Here is a 17,997-nt window from a genome sequence, read left to right as displayed (position 1 = left end):
ATTATTTTCATTGCAAGCATACAATTATTCCGCCATTTATCTCCATGTGCCATTGCTCATATCTTCTGTCGCGATTCCTTACGGAAAATACAATGACATTTTTGTGCATTTCTGAAATAGATGTTTGATTTCTTTGTGTAATTTTTTTTTTTTAAAAGTCTGCCTAGTCTTACCGTGTATTCACATTAATTCTACATTTTGACCCTGTTGTTGGAGAGCTTGCTCAAAAATCAGAATGCCTGGATTAAATAATGTCCTTAAAGACTCCTTAAATAAAATAATAATACCTGATGGAAATGTGGCACATGAAACTGGGCTCTCTGTAACTAATAAGTCATTATTAATCATCCTTATAATTTGTTTTCCCTTACAGTGACATATTTTAATTAATAGATTTCCAACTATTCCATATTCTATAAGTCTATAAGGTCTAAAGCACTGTTCACACTTATTCAGCATACAAGTTGAGGTGATCTATCTCTTATATAAATATATAACAGATACTGTATATAAAATCTAACCTTTGAAACTACAATACTAAACACTAATGATTAGTATTTCACATTCACATATTCAAAGTTTTTCAATAATTCACAAACCAATTCAATATGGCAATAAAGACAATTACACAAAATTAATACGTACATAACTGGGCATAACTTGATTATGGGTAATATTCATTCATTTTCTACCGCTTATCCTCACGAGGGTCGCGGGGATGCTGGAGCCTTTCACAGCTGTACACCCTGGACTGGTGGCCAGCCAATCACAGGGCACATATAGACAAACAACCATTCACACTCACATTCATACCTATGGACAATTTGGGGTCACCAATTAACCTAGCATGTTTTTGGAATGTGGGAGGAAACCGGAGTACCCGGAGAAAACCCACGCATGCACGGGGAGAACATGCAAACTCCACACAAGGGGGGAATCGAATCCCGGTCTCCTACATTTGGTATAGATCCGATACCAAGTAAACGCAGGGTCAGTATCAATAAATATATTGATATAAACAATTTAGTATATCTGTTTCAATTCCACTAAATGTATTCATTTAAATACCATGTTTCAATTGCATAAAAATATCATATAGAGCTCTGAGCATTTTGTACACGTTTCGAGTTGGCAAAATCAACACATGACCAGTTATTAAATATTAATAAGTAAAGTTGAAGATTGAAGACTGAAAAACAGTATCTTTCATCACTATTATCTATTTCATCACTATTATACTCAAACTGAAAGGCCTCTGCCAAGGACCCCTGCCTCTGGGTTGGGGCCAAGGGGTGCAGGGTTTTTCTCCTCTTCGCTCTTTTTCTGCAACTCTGTGTTTTCTATTGGATTAATTTTCATATGTTTGTATAGGTTTATGCCATTGCTGCTGAGGTTGGATGCAGTAATACAGCCATTCGACATTTTTGGAAAGTAAGTGTCAGAGCATTACGGAACAAACAAGTCAAGTGGTAGACCCCCCAAAAATTACACTTTCGATTGGCTGGCCATCAAATGAAGGCCCAATGAAGGCCCTTACTGGTGTCAACTGCAGTGCAATAACCATTAGATGGTATCTGCAGGAAAACAAAAAACACATTCAAAGACCTCGTCTCCTTCAACGCCACAAAACTGCCTGTTTAGACTTTTCCAGGGAGCATCAAACATGGGACATTGAAAGGTGGAAAATAGTTTTAGTCTCTGATGAGAACTAAGGCAATGAGCTATGGTCTTAAACTTTTGACCAGCTGATCAACAGCCTATTTTAGTTTGATTGTTGTCTTTTTTGTTGTTGTTGTTGTTTGTAAATTACTATGTGTTTTTTACTGGTGTCAACTGCAGTGCAATAACCATTAGATGGTATCTGCAGGAAAACAAAAAACACATTCAAAGACCTCGTCTCCTTCAACGCCACAAAACTGCCTGTTTAGACTTTTCCAGGGAGCATCAAACATGGGACATTGAAAGGTGGAAAATAGTTTTATTCTCTGATGAGAACTAAGGCAATGAGCTATGGTCTTAAACTTTTGACCAGCTGATCAACAGCCTATTTCAGTTTGATTGTTGTTTTTTGTTGTTGTTGTTGTTTGTAAATTACTATGTGTTTTTTTACTGGTGTCAACTGCAGTGCAATAACCATTAGATGGTATCTGCAGGAAAACAAAAAACACATTCAAAGACCTCGTCTCCTTCAACGCCACAAAACTGCCTGTTTAGACTTTTCCAGGGAGCATCAAACATGGGACATTGAAAGGTGGAAAATAGTTTTATTCTCTGATGACAACTAAGGCAATGAGCTATGGTCTTAAACTTTTTTGACCAGCTGATCAACAGCCTATTTCAGTTTGTTTGTGTTTTTTGTCACACTCCCCCTTTTAGTTTTTGCATGTTGTAGCTCTACTTAAAACCCCATTAAGATCCAAATGTGCAGATTTAAAGATTTTTTTCTCAAGATTCAGGTCTGTAATTAACTTCAGAATGACATAGTCGCTGTCCGTGGTGCTGAAGTTTGTAAGCTCCGTTGTTGCGGGCATTTGTATGTTGTATATTGTCTTATGAGCTTTAATGGCCCGGTCATTTGCATCTATTGTATACCAGGATATTAATGTGCTGCCAAACATCTTCATATTTGTCCACCTGAATCATATTTAGAGAGAAAAAACATTGATTGAATTGGTTATATAAAACAAAATATGTCCTAGCAATTTTGCAATGAAAATAAATATGAACTTTAATACTACAATTATTTTTTTAATGAATCACAAAGGCTACTAAGTACTTAGTAGTACTTAGTAGTAGACAATCTCAAAAGAGTTCCTGGTCCTTTTCACCAAGAGAGAGCATTAATCTACAAATCCCATCCCCACGGTTCTGTAAATAGTCTAATAGTTATTTATTAATGAGTTAGAGAGCAGGTCAGCTTTCTTTGAAATCATCAGCACTGCAACTCACCATCCGAGTCTTCGGTAGGAGAAGGTTGTCACCATTTTTTATTCATCACTGGGGGTGTCATGAGACACTTGGTTCACAAGATACACGTGATTGTGTCTGCAAGCAAGACACGAGACAAGAGTTTAACGTTACTTATATGCATTTATATTTGTACTTATATTCAGGATATTTATTTAGATATATTATATTTACATTTTTGCAAATTTTTAATTTTTTTTATTTTTGTGTTTTTTTTTAAATTGCTTGTTGGTGGGAGTAAGTTGCCAGCAAAGAAGGTTGTATGGCGTGACAGTTAAACTTAAGAAAACTACCAAAAGGAACTGTTTGTAGATATTTTTTGTACATATTGTTGTAAATATTTTTCCGTACTATTTTTCCACTTTTATACACATTTTTCATTGCCTGCATTACCTGGAGAGCACAATAAACACCCTGAAGTTATCTCTTTAACTATGCGAATGTTTTTCCTCACTGTTTTGATGGTCTAGTGATGAGAACCGTGTCAGTCTTTAGAAACTATTTACTGGTATGTTTGTGAAATCCTACAATGTTTATGATTCTAATAGCACTTTTTTTCATATATGTTCACATATATGTTACCCCACACCTCCAGAAAGTATTTTAGATGCAGTAATACCAGAGAAAAGTGTACAGCATGGAGCACACAAAAATTCCATTGCCGACATTTTTGCCCTGTACAGCTTGTTAACCAACACTGCGCATCCTAATACCTTTCCTTTCCATTTTTTTACAAACATTTTATGATCAAAAGTAACAAACATTTTTTTTAATCTATAAACCTTACTGTATATTTGCTTTTGGTTATTTCTTCAATGAATTCTATTTGTGCCGTAGTTGTTGATTGGTTCATTCTGACCTCCAGCCAACAAATAATGCTTCTCAATGACTCAATGAAGCTGTCTAACCTAGCAATCAATATTTTTTCCAATAGTTTGGAGAAGCGAGAGAGCAAAGACACTAAAGCATATCAATGTTTTTATTTATATTGTAGCCTTTTTTATTATATTATATTCTGTCAAAAACTTTTTGCTGCAATGTGGGGGTGTATTGTCTTTTGTGAGATCATGTGATCATTGTGGAGGTGTGCCTAATGTTGTACCTATTATTGGGAAGTGTTTTATTTTGCAGATTTTAGAGATTTAACAGGTCTCTTTCAAGGCACAACAAAGTTTTCTACTAATACCGTTGACTCTGCTCTATCCATAAACACTTGTGAAATCCATCAGGCAACTTTCTGAATGGAAAGTTTGTGGAATAAGTTTTAGCAGTATTGTTTGGAATATTCACAGTCGGGTCTATTCATGGTTAAAGCATTAAAGTCTCTATCCTCCCCCATCCTGTTGTGGGATTTATGATAACCCCATTTTTTCATTTTAGAACACTAACAGCTTGAAAGCTGCTTTAGACCTACATTTCTCCTCTCTAAATACCTTGATAGAAAAAAGATTGTATGCAGGGGATAAAATTGAGAATTTATCACGAGGCTCTGTATTCAGTAAAAAAAAAAAAAAGCTCTATGATCAGTTTTTGTGTGCACCGTTTTGAATTGATTGTTGAATGTTCTGGTATATCATGTCTCTACTGTATAGCGATGGCAGAAAGAACATTTTGTTGCTGTTGTCATGGAAACTGGATATTCAAAACAAGCAGAAAGTATGCTCTCGTCCTGGTGGAGATTTGCTGTGTTGGCATGAAAAAGAGGTGTGTATACTGTTTATAGGATGCATGCATGCATGCGTCTGCTGTTGTTTTGTTTTTAAGGTCAAAATGCATTTTGATATCAACTTTGAAGGTGCTATTGCGCAGTGATGATGATTGTATTTGTCTTTGGAAAACAGGAAATCCTTTGATTTAAACGCAAAGTTAAGATAGAATGGCTACAATGCAAGCCAATACAAAATAATTGTGCTTTAATAATAAATGTTGTTAGTGGTTGTGTTTAAAAAAAGTACATTAAAAAAAAAAGAAGGAAGGCTTAATAGCAGAGCCGAGAGATCATTGTTGGCTTTGCTTCTTTGTAACCTGGCTGTGCAGAGAACTTAAAATAGCTTCTTGACATTAAGCTTCTACTGCAGTAAGTAAAGGTAAATTGGATAACATGCTTTCATGCTTGCTGTTGTTTGTGCTGCAATATAAAGTGTAAAATTAACCAAATATGCATTCAAATGTAAATTATCTACCTTAGTTTAGTAGCTTCACTTTATCACAGTTTGTAAAAAAGAACTTACTAAATCATACTGTTTTGTGTTTGAATACAACCAAATATTAGTGGAAAAAAATGTGTATATTTAAGCAAATTTTACATATTTTTGCCCAAGTTAAGCACATGTTTGTGTTTTTATTGTCAAAGCTTCAAGTAGGCACCAGTACATCAAGCAGAGGGCCAACAAAGTTGCTGTTTGCTAGAGAGTGCGAGAAAAAAAAGACACAAACAAGTGTCTTTGAGTGAGTGAGTGAGAATTTTTAAGGGAGTAGGCGCTCCTGTTTCTCAGGAGGTATGAGCTGTGAGATGGCACGAACTGAACAAATCTGTCTAAGTGAAACGGTGCACTTGCACTGCGCTGCGCCGACGCCGCACCAACGGGGTGTGGCCAGCGCACTTTTACAATTTTAGTAAGCAGCACAGTTTGGCGCAGCACAGTTTGGCGCAGCACGCCGCACCCACGCCTCCATCCCTCCCACCGGTGCAAGTGGCAAAGAGGTAGGAGAGAAGGCATGAGAGGGTTTAACACAGCTGAGTGTAATCTTAACCAATCAAATGAACACCTCTCATTGCCTTTAAATACTTGGGCACACCACAATGCGCATCATGCACCACCTCGTGGGACACGTCATCTGTTTCTGACAGTTACATTAAACACAGCGGCAGGCTAATCCAGGCATCTTGCGTGTGATCCACCATCATGCTCTGCATCGCCAAATAGGAGAACATTTGCTAGGAATGAACAGTATAAAAATATGTCCTACAACCAACGTTATATTAATCTTTGTTTTTTTTAGTTTTTGTTAATTATTAAGTGCTCAAGGCAAGTATGCAGATCTGTGGCTACTCCATAATCAGGAGAAAGCCAAAAGAAACAAACAATTAGCTGTCACTTTCTCTGTTTCCACAAAGTCTGTGTTGGCTCATTTGCATACTAACAGTGATTGGATGGTTACTGAGGAGAAGAGAGGGTGGGGCGATCTGGGCTATGAAGAAGATAAGTGGAGCTGTCTTGTGTTTCTTGAGTTTTCACTTCTAAAATGTTCATTTGGGGGGCAAGCACACAGTGGTGCGCTGGACCACTGTGTGGGGTACGCCACACTCCGCCACCCTGCGCCACCTTGCGCTGCGCCACAAAATTAGAGCCCAAGATGTCAGTAATGTTACTGTCATGCTCGGGAAGATACACAAACAACAGACTTGATCGGCAAAATAGGCAAGAGTCAATAATCCTGAACTAATTATATTATACCAATATATTATACCAATTATATTGGGTAATACAAGAGTAAACGTGATCATAGGGAGTTATTTCATGTCTAGAGGGCTCTACTAATGTTAAAAAAAAACATATTTTGGTGGTCACGAACAGGAACTATAAAAATATTCCATTTGCAAATAAGGAACCAAACAATTGTGATTAATTAGAGCTTTCTATAACTGTAATTATTTTTTTCCCACTGATGCCTGTCTGATGCTTATTTTTCTATCAAAACCCAAAGCTCCAATAAATAATCATTTTAATTCAGCCATATGTCTAAGCATAAATAACATGAGTGAATAAACAATTCTCCATGGATATATATTATATCCTTTAAGTCACTTTGCTGGTAAACAGTTCTTTCGAGAGAAAACTGATATCACAATAATTCGTGATAAAGTTAAAAACAGAATATCATTGCTTAGGGCAAGGTGACAGGGATAATAATCTGCCATCCTTTATGGTTAATATTTAAATCCCAGGGGCAAAGGAGAAGGATGGGGTGTCCTTGTTTCAAGTATCCCCCATACAGTATCAGTTCACTCCCCAGTAATCATGCAGGTCATGATTTTCAATCTAAATATACTGATTGGGGTTAAAAGGATTTCAAATTAAAGATGAGAATTATGTAATTTCAGCATTTAAATATGAATGTTTGAATTGTGTTTTTCTGTTGCTGAAGTCGGCTGAGGTATTCCCCCAGGTGGAGGAGTTCAATTATTTCGGGGCTTGTTCATGAGTGAGGGAAAGCTGGAGTTTGAGATGGACAGATGGCTCAACGCAGCATCTGCAGTAATATGCAGTAATAATAGTGTCACTCTATTCCTCATTTAGTTGTTCTACTCTATGTTCCCACCTATGGTCATGACCTTTGGGTTGTGACTGGGAGAACTTGATCACAGAAGTGGATTGGCCTGTTAATCATGCGAAAAGATTGGGTGAGGAGTTCGGTCATCATCTTCACATCGAGATGATCCAGATGAGGTGGTTCTGGTATCTAGTCTTGATGCCTCCTGGCGAGGTGCTCTGGGCATGCTTCCAGCCAGGCTGCTGCCCCGGTGATTCAGACCTGGATGAGATGGCTTCTTTCACACCTCTTTCAAACCAGAAACCCTATCCAAAATTTGCACCTTAAAAATTTGGATTACATTTTAACATTTTAACACAGATAGTACGGCATTAAATAAGTGTAGTATATTTACACACCTTCATAGTTAACAGCTGGTATAGTGCCAGTGCCAACAAGCATTTGCCAAAATCCATTTACATCATAGCTGGTGTGTGCAGACCTGTGACTGTCATATCTCAATTGTCATTCTCCAGTGATGTTTGTTTGGACTGCACGATTGCTGCCTTCTGTTTAGTGAACCCGGTTCATTATTCAGTCAGCAAGAGCGTGTGCAACAATCTCATTATATCTATATTCAAGAGGGATCCTGGTATTTCTCAGCGGGGCTCCAGGCAGCTGACTTTGTGTGCATAACTGTGGGCATGATTAACAAGCTGATGAGTCAGCACGTTCTCTACTATACAGAGCCTCAAGCCCACAGATTTTGTAACCTGAGGCAAAGTGCGGCAAAGGACTACAAATAACAGCTGATCAATTATCATTGACTAAAGAGCTTTTGAGCCATGATGTTTCACCTAAAATGAGTCATTACCCAGAGTTGCGGCAAAATCAAGGTTAATGAACACTGGGAATATGCCCACTCCCATTCACTAACTCTTGGTTCATGATTATTAAATATGTGTATCTAAATATGCGCCAGTGCCAAAGGAACAGAGTGGGTGAAGGGTTCAGAGTTGAGTTTTAGCTTGGCATGGGTTACAGCCACAACAGTAGGCCATGTTAGAGATTATTATGTCTGTTTGTAAGACCATTCAAACTCGCAATATCAACCTGTTGTTCCGGTGATCGAGTTTGGTGCTTGTGTGTCTCTTCAAACATTACATTAACATAAAATCAACAACATTGAGATCAACATAACATAGAATACTACATATCATGACAATGTCTTCGAATGTTTTTTTGTCAATGCCTTATATTTGTATTTTAATTCATTCTAAAAGACCATCAACAAAAAGCTTGATGAGAAAGAGACCATTAATTGTGCAATAATTGAAGAGCTTGCAACCAAAAGGCGCTAAATCCAATTTTCACTAAGTTGCATGTTTTTCATGAGTTTAATAGACCTCTGTCATGTGTATCCAAATCACATATTTTGGTCTTGAAATAATTTTAAAAAATATGAAAAAAAGTGATATGAAATTTATGCTTTCAACCAAAAGGCGCTATTTCCATTTCAGATTTCAACCAAAAGAAGCTAAATCCCTTTCTTTATTCTTTATTCTGATTGGCCCAAGTTTCCCATCTATTGATAATCGGACCAATCAGAGAGAAGAATACAATTGGCACTGCACATACAGAAAGCCAGTATCAGTGCGCATCCTGTTTTGTTTGTGTACATTAAGTACACGTATGATAGTTACAGTATGTTATGCAGTTCAGGAGAACACAAATTGTGTTTTTACAGTATTCTGTAACATGGAAGTTTTTTTTACACCATAAAAGGCATGTCTCTACCTTGGCACCTCCAACTTTCATGAGAAACATTATTTTACTTGTACTAAAAAACATACAATGTAAAGAGTTTGTAATGAGATGATTTTTGTCACTGTCACCTTCATGGTGCAGTCAAATATGAGCACTGCTTTTAATAACATTTTTATTCATTTAATTAAAAATAATTATTTTGTATTGTATGTTGAGAATGGCTTCTGTGTTGTAATTATTTTATTAGCACATCACATTAAAGCGCCTTACATTCTTTTACAACAATGCCATTGAAGAAGTTAAAGGTGACTTCAAATTTATTTCAGCCAAAAGGCGCTAAATCCATCATTTCAGCCAAAAGGCGCTAAATCTGAAAAAAAAATTAATAAAAAAAATATATAAAATACATGGTGTGTGCAGAATTTTTATAGCATGCATTTTTATGACCTATATTGATAGCTCTTTCATTTGCAATATAGACTTGATGACCAAATAGATTGATATGTGCGTAGTTAAAAATCATTGATTTTCTCAAAATCAGTCAAAATGGATTTAGCGCCTTTTGGTTGCAAGCTCTTCAATTGCAGTATTTGAAAAAAAAACAATAGAAATTAAACATATTTTGCTTGATTGAAAATCTAACAAAATTAATTGGAATATGTCACAATGTCAGGAAAATGCATATGCATGGTGAGGTGGGGGGATAAAATGTCATGCAGTGTGAAGGCAGCCAGTAGACGACCGAGTAGGGAGCTTCAGGGGCAACAGGCCTAGTCTGACAGTGTACTCACACTAAAACATTCATACAGTGCTGGTCTTGGCAGCAATTCCCTCTTCCTCTTACTTACTCTAAAATGCTGTCAGGTTTCTTTCAGCAATATATATTGCGTAGATGAACTTTTTAAAAATGTTCTTGATCTTTTAGAAATGAAAACTTGTTGAACTGTTATGATGTTGAAACACCAATTTCTGTTGTTTTTGTTTTGGAAAAGTACCAATTTCCTTAGAAAGAAATTGAACATCTTACTTTCCACTTATATATTCAGTGGGTTTTCTGCTGCACCAAAATTGGCCAATTCTGTTAAATCAGTTATGTTTTTATTGAGTTGGATGACTTTCCCCTCAGAATCTCTCAAAATTTGTCTCTTATTATACTCTTATCTTTTTGTCAAGAGATTGACAGGTTTGACTTTTTGGTGCTTAGCATGTAGGTCACAGTCAGGAGATCGGCAAGACCTGAGTTCGATCTCCGTGTGGAGTTTGCATGTTCTCCCTGTGCGTTCTTGGGCTTTCTCCGGGTACTCTGGTTTCCTCCCACACATTTTTGGCAAGGGCAAATGGATTATTCTTTTGAACACATATTGTTTTGAGAAGCCTTTACATAAGTGGAACCAGCAACTAACCGGAACAACGTTCCTCGTCAGTGAACTCCGACCATGACTGGGCAAGTGGAGGGTAAGTCACCATTGATGCACTACTAAATTACCCGTGCGTGTGATGTCTCGGCGGTGCTACGTCATCAGATCACGTGACGTGTGTCACACCGTCACTAATCAATTTCAGTTGCTCCTAAAGGGGACCTATTATGCAAATCTTTCTGCCTTTGTTGTAGGCTCCTATAGGCAGCTACACGATAACCTGACCAAGCGTTTAGAGCCATCCCAAACTTCTCTTGGGGCTTTTCATTTACTCTTCATTGAATTATATGTGTTGGGGTTGAGGTTTGAAGACCCCACTGAATGTAAATATATCATCATATCATGATACATTCCAAAAATATCCTGATACATGCTATGGTCCATATCGCCAAACCCTCTGTGGTTTTTTGATAATATTTAACAAGGCATCTTCATCAGTAGTGTAGTGCATCAACAGTCCCGTAAGCAGAATTCTGGTTGGTTTTGGTACACGGGATAGAGTTGGGGAAAAGTCACTGTTGATGCGCTACATCACACGTGATTATATATGCTTATTAATTTATATTTTTGATTATTTATGTTTATTTTATCTATTACACCGGGTGGAACAAAAGCAGGCTTGCAGTTGACAGACATTTTACATTGGATATATCGGATTCAATTGTTCCCACTGGTTTTGTCCGATATAAGCGAAATCCGTTATATGCGTATACCGGAAAATGTCCGCCACATTCATTACACGGACACGCAATGCCATGGGGGAACTTTCTTTGATCCATGTTCACAGCCAAAGCTGAAGATTATAACATCTTTATTTCGTTGTACATGCTCATGTACATGTCTGTAATTCATACAAAGATGTTATAATCTTCAGCTTTGGCTGTGAACATGGATCAAAGATGGATCAAAGGCCACGATGCGGCCATTCGATATATGCGAGGGAAATTGGAAACGGGACTGGAGATTTTGTCCGAAATAGGCGAAATCCGTTATAAAAAATCTGATATATGCAATGAATTTTTATTGGAAATGCATTACAGAAAAATTGGTTCTTTTTTATCTGTCCGTTGTGAACGAATTTCCGATATATCCGAGTCCGATATATCCGAGGTTTACTGTAAATGTGCTTCCTAATTCTCGCTTTTTAGCACATAAACCCTTGAAAGAACTTTAAACTCTTCAATATCAATATATGTTGAGGTAGTCCATTCTTAAATGTGAAGGCTTACCTCATTTCAAGGATTCACACTTTTCAGTGTCAATGGGATTTCTAACATACAACTCAACTGCCTGCCATGTCCTGGCTTGAAGACACCCAGGATATATCAGCTTTGTGTGAATGGGATAAACTGTGCCATCGGTTCTTTTTAGCTCAGGTACGCCGGCATCGGCCACGTCCACGGCGTCATCTACAAGTGGTGTGAGGTCGATGGTGTACAATATTGAAGTTATGCTTATGATGTGACTTGTATTGTATATTGATTAAAATGTCTTGTGTGTGCACATTGATTTATACTGGTCCTATTTTACATAGACCAGGTTTAGATGGCGAGCAACGACCTCTGCACCAAGGCAAACTGCCTAAAGCTTGAAGCCCGGATTCTTCCATGAGGAGCTTGCATCCACCTGCTCTGGTCGGGCCGGTAGGAGGTTTTGCAGCCGTTTCTTTCTCTTTCGACCCTCTTGTTGCTCAATACTCATTGGCCCTTCATATAAACTCCCAAGTCCCTTCCTTCAACCTTGACCCTCTGGACACTCAATTGCTGGGCCATTGAACCGTTGTCGTATGCCCTGAGACTCTTAATCAATGGCCTTCTTTTGTATTTAATGATTGTATATTGATTCCACTAGCATTATGAGTTATTGTGAATTGTTTGTGAATGGCCATTTCTATATAAATATGTGTGTATTTGTTGTTGTTTGTTGCACATTATAATATAAGGTACCGCCACAGCTTCATTTTCAATCATGCCATGCCCTACCCCACCTCATATAAGAGTGCCAAAGTAGGGAAAATGTGGCAAACTTGAACATGGGTCAGTTCACTCAACCTTGCCAACTGTGCCAGACTTCGCTACTTAATATGTTCAGTTAAAACTGTAGAATTCTTATTTTTATTTATATTTCTGCTGTCACATTTTGGTTTAGTGTGCCAAGTCTCAGCACCTTCAGGACATAAATCCAGGAATAAATACTAGGGGACCTGACATCCAGCATAAATAGATGTGCATTTTTAGATATCAAGGTCAAATGCGAACCACCTGGACATGGTGGAATGATGACAATAATTTGCAACGCTATCTGGATAAATGCTTGCTATTCTCAGTTATATATTTTCATGAAAAAGCAGCGAGGGTCAATATTTCTACACCTAATGAAAAGGCCTTAAGCTGCAGGAAATATTGCCGACGCTACAAGCCAAAGGGCAGCTCATTAATCTAACCACAGCGGGGAGCGAGCAGAATTCACGAACTCAAAATGTCTTTGACCAAGATAGACATTGGAGATAAAATATATCAAACCTTAAGGTCACATGTTTCACATACATGTGTTGTGATGATCAGATATCACATCTGAATAGTATAGTCATAATCATAATCATAGACATTGGAATTTTTTTTTGATTTTCCACAGGATTGTAATAATCAATGATCTGAAAACCCTTGCTTTTTTACCATGAATCAAAAATAACAGAATTGATTTCCATTTGTGATTGTACTTGTTGCTTGTGTATCTTGCTGACTTATACTGTATTTAAGTGTCCTACAAAATGCCCAAAGGTTGGATATTCTTTAACTAATCCACATAAGCAGGGCTATTGCTCCAAGTATGTGCATGTGTACCATGGCTTGTATTTTGAAATGATATGGTCTTAAAACAAGTATCGTGTTTTCCACACTATTAGGTGAACCAAGCATACTGGTTTGGTTTGTAAGCTATGAAAATAAATTTACAAAAATGAGTAGCTCTTGGTCATTTTCATTTGGTAAAAGTAGCTAAAACAAGAAAACCTTGGTAACCCATACAGAGAAGATAAATACAGTAAAGTCTCATTATATCGATATTCTCGGGAGTCGGAAAAAATACCGATATAACCGGACTATCCATATATCCGATCCTGCGCCGAACTGCATTAAAAGTGGGCGGATCTTTGATATGGCATGTAATTTTCTCCTTGAGTTCATGGATTGCGTATCTAGCATGCTTTTGTACTACAATACATTTTGTACTACAGTAAATAAAAATAAACTTACGCTGTAGTGATTACCGGTTACCGGGACATAATTCACCCCGGAACATAATTCACCCCGGAACTATCGATAGGGAAGGTGTTGCCACCCGGAGGGGTAGGCGCGAGGGACGGGTGTTTTCCGCTGTATGTGCTGCACTCTGGTGGTGGAAGTGTGAAAAATAAAGTTGACTGGAAGCAGCCGTTGGCCGTGTTCTTTTTTGGTATTGAAATCCTTAAGCAAAGATTGATTTAAGCTGCTTTTTTATCGTAGTAACCGGATTATCATAATAACCGGGTATCGTACTAACGGAGCTAATTATATCATAAAAGACTAGAAATTTGCCGGGAAATGAAAATAGTATCGTAATAAGTAGTAATTCGTTTTAACCGATATCGATATAACGAGACTTTACTGTATATTATTTTTAAAGAATCTATTGTAATAATTTCAATAGTTGTTTTTTCATTGCAAAGGATATAAAAAATACATATTTCTTATCAATTTTCTTTTCTTTTAATCTGCATGTTAACACCGTGGAACACATACACACACACAATGCACAGGCGAGAGCGCATCACGCAGAGTGACTGAATGACTTTCTTGTTAGCCACGGTTTTGTGATGCAAATATATTACTCTTTTGAACGCATATTGTCATGAGAAGTCAGTGTCCCCAGCAACAAACCGGAACTCCGTTCTCCTCAATGAAATCCTACCAGACCACCGCTCATGTAACAAAGGGGGAGGTAAGTCACTTTTGATACACTACACTGCTGATGGCGATGTCATACAACTTCATGTCAAAATAGCCAAACTATCCCTTTAAAAGTAAGCTACATAGCTAGCTCTCCTCACCACTAATGTTATGCTAGTTAAGGTATATGAATGTTCATCTTATACATTTGCGTTACGTTAAATTCAACTCGTCTCAGGAGATGATGTGACATCAAAGATGCACATTTTCTCTTTTTTTGCTGCCTTGTTGTTTTCTCTCACCTCTTTAGTCTTATCACTCCTTCAATATGCAGCCACTTCTTCTTCTGCGTGGGTGACATAAGCTTGTTGGTTGACGTTCCAATTCCTCAAAGCAGAAACAAATCCTTGATAATTTTTTGTAATCAAGGTACTCAAATTAGTCTGGGCGACGTTCAAGTATGTACGCTCAACACTCATTCCGGCCGCTCTTCCTGTTTGTGCTTTGCTGTACCTTTTGTTATAAATGACGAATAAATGACATGTTTAGAGTTCACATAGTTAGATATCGTTATATCGATATTCTCGGGAGTCGGAAAAAATACCGATATAACCGGACTATCCATATATCCGATCCTGCGCCAAACTGCATTAAAAGTGGGCAATAATGCACTCGACATTGTTCTATAGTATAGAACAATGTCGAGCGCCAACGAACGCCAGCATGTACATATGAAAAACAATGATTATTGCAAGCGATAAAAAGATATCTGAATACAACACAATTAAATACATGTATTTGTACGCTTGTGTCTTCGTTGGAATAGGTGTGTATGCTATGTCAGTTGGTTCTTCTGTTGCAGGCATGTGTTTGGCCAGCCATGTGGGGCGGGTTGAGCATGACCTGTGAACCAGGAAGTGCGGGAATCGGTGTGTGTGCTGCGCTCTGGTGGTGGAAGTGTGAAAAATAAAGTTGACTGGAAGCAGCCGTTCGCCGTGTTCTTTTTTGGTATTGAAATCCTTAAGCAAAGATTGATTTAAGCTGCTTTTGTATCGATATAAGCAGACCAAATTGGCTGGCGGGAGATGAAAAGGACATCGTAGTAACCGGATTATCATAATAACCGGGTATCGTACTAACGGAACAAATTATATCATAAAAGACTAGAAATTTGCTGGGAAATGAAAATAGTATCGTAATAAGCAGTAATTCGTTATAACCGATATCGATATAACAAGACTTTACTGTATTAGCAAAATTTAAAATCCCTGTCCATGTCATCCGAGTTGGACATTTAAACGGAGACACCTCAACAATCCCCCGTCACCGAATTGTTTCATAGTAAGGCCCTTAACCCCGTATCCATACTGTTGCTCGGCAACCATCAGTATTAAAGTGATTGCAGCGGCGCGCCAGGGAATGTGAATGTAACTGTTCATTCAAAGGGATATAGGTCATTCCGAAAAACCTCATACACCAGCTGTCAAAACAGCCCCTGAACAACTGAATGTGAATATAATATGAGTGCTGTTGAATTGCTATCTCCTTCTGCAACCGTGTTTGCATGTGGGAGCGGGATTTCAAAGATAAGTAGAATCTACCTCTCTTTTGCTGGTTGGGTCAGCAGAATATTTTAAAAATAATAGCTGAGCCTCTCAGAAAGGTTGTTTATTCGTTTAGAAGTCAATAGTAGGAGGAAAGGATTATTACACTTGTAGCGTGTACAAACATTTAACGCAGCTCTGCTTAGCAGAAATACTTTCACAAGCTTTTTTTCTTGGGTTGTGACAGCATTTTCCTAGCTCACTAATTAGTATGCTATGGCTGTTTTTGGAACACTTTACTGTTAATTAAACAAACCATACATACTGGTTATTGCTGGATGAGCTTGTGGTGATGAAAAGTGGACTCAGTGACGTGTGGTCAGGGGAGGCTGTCATCATGACACAAAATGACTAATTTAATAATTATTTGTCCAGTGGGCTGTGTTACAAATGTATATTTACTTTGGTTGTGTCCCATAAAAGCATGACCAATAACATTAGCATCTTTGGCGTGCCAATATTTTTAGCCATGACATCATTATTCTTGCTAATCAGACAACAAAATACAGAAAAATGGGGTTGGTGGGAAGGTGCTTATTGCGCATTTTTTTTTGATACATTATACATTAGCATCAGCATCAGTCGCCAACAAGTCAAATGCATTAAATATATTTTCAGACAAGTTTTTCCAAAATATATTAATATAGCAGGCGGCACGGTGGTGTAGTGGTTAGCGCGCAGACCTCACAGCTAGAAGACTAGGGTTCAATTCCACCCTTGGCCATCTCTGTGTGGAGTTTGCATGTTCTCCCCGTGCAAGTGTGGGTTTTCTCCGGGTACCCTGGTTTATATGTGCCCTGTGATTGACTGGCGACCAGTCCAGGGTGTACCCCGCCCCCCAAGACAGCTGGGATAGGCTCCAGGAAAAAGCGGTAGAAAATGAATATTAATATAGCATATTGTTTCTTGGTATTGGTATACAATGGCAAATTGTACTGAGCAGACAGGACAGACTCTTTGGAGCAAGAGGTGTTTCTTCATCGGTGGAAAATTGTCCAAGTGATTAAATAATGTTTGAGGTATGTTAATTTAAAAAACACAGTTAGCTTTAGCTGGCTGATGTGAACAGAACACACCTATTTTAGCCCCACGTAGAAATGTTTACATTATGATTTGCGCATCAATTCATTCCTATTGCTTGGGGTTGCACACTGAATCTTTTCACACTGCTAATTAACACCAGAAATTGTGCGCTTTTTTCCCCTTGTCAGTGTGAAAAGCCGAATAGAGGGTTGCGTTTGAGACAGCAACCGTGTGAATTCCGGTGCCTGGGTGTGAAGTTTAGCACCTAAAAATCACTTCTCTCACCTTGTTGTGTTGACAATTGTTATTGTCCGAAAAGCATTGAAAAAATCATGTCACATTGCGATGCAATGCATGTAATAATCGGACCTCGTTAAGCAGTGTATCAGACAGAGGCAAATAAATCCCGGGTGTATTTTTACTGTAAGTCTCCAGTTTTTCAGAATTTCGGATACTGCTTGATATCTGTCGCAGCTTATGAGCCTCTATCTTTCATTTTGGTTGCTGCCTCATTGTAAGATGCATTTCTGAACAACCATAGACGATTTTTCCACAATGACGATCAATGAGGATAAGCCGGATGGATGGGTGGACGATCAAGGTCAAATGTATTTATATAGCACATTTCCAACAGTTGAACTGCCCAAAGTGCTGTGAAGCAGCCAATAAAACACAAAAACTAAAGAAACATATCCAACCAGATGATGAAATGTCAGCAGACGTGCGTGAATGCTGAAAAGCTGAAACCAAACAGAAACATTTAGAAAAGTTGGGAAAACAAGAATTTCTCCTGGAAAACTGGAGGCAATCACTGTGATTGGCTGGCGACCAGTTCAGGGTGTACCCGGCCTCACGCCCAGAGACAGCTGGGATAAGCTCCAGCACCCCCACAACCCTTGTGAGGATAAGCCAAGGGTGGGCAAATTTTTTGACTCGTGGGCCACGTTGAATTAACAAATTATCTGGGGGGTCAGAAAATATATTTATTAGATCAGGGGTGGGCAAACTTTTTGACTCGCGGGCCGCATTGATATGACA

This window comes from Doryrhamphus excisus, linkage group LG20, assembly GCF_037039965.1.
Source record: "Doryrhamphus excisus strain RoL-2023G ecotype Guam linkage group LG20, RoL_Dexc_Guam_v1.1, whole genome shotgun sequence".
Lineage (NCBI taxonomy): Eukaryota > Metazoa > Chordata > Actinopteri > Syngnathiformes > Syngnathidae > Doryrhamphus > Doryrhamphus excisus.
Note: the sequence above shows the minus strand (reverse complement) of the source record.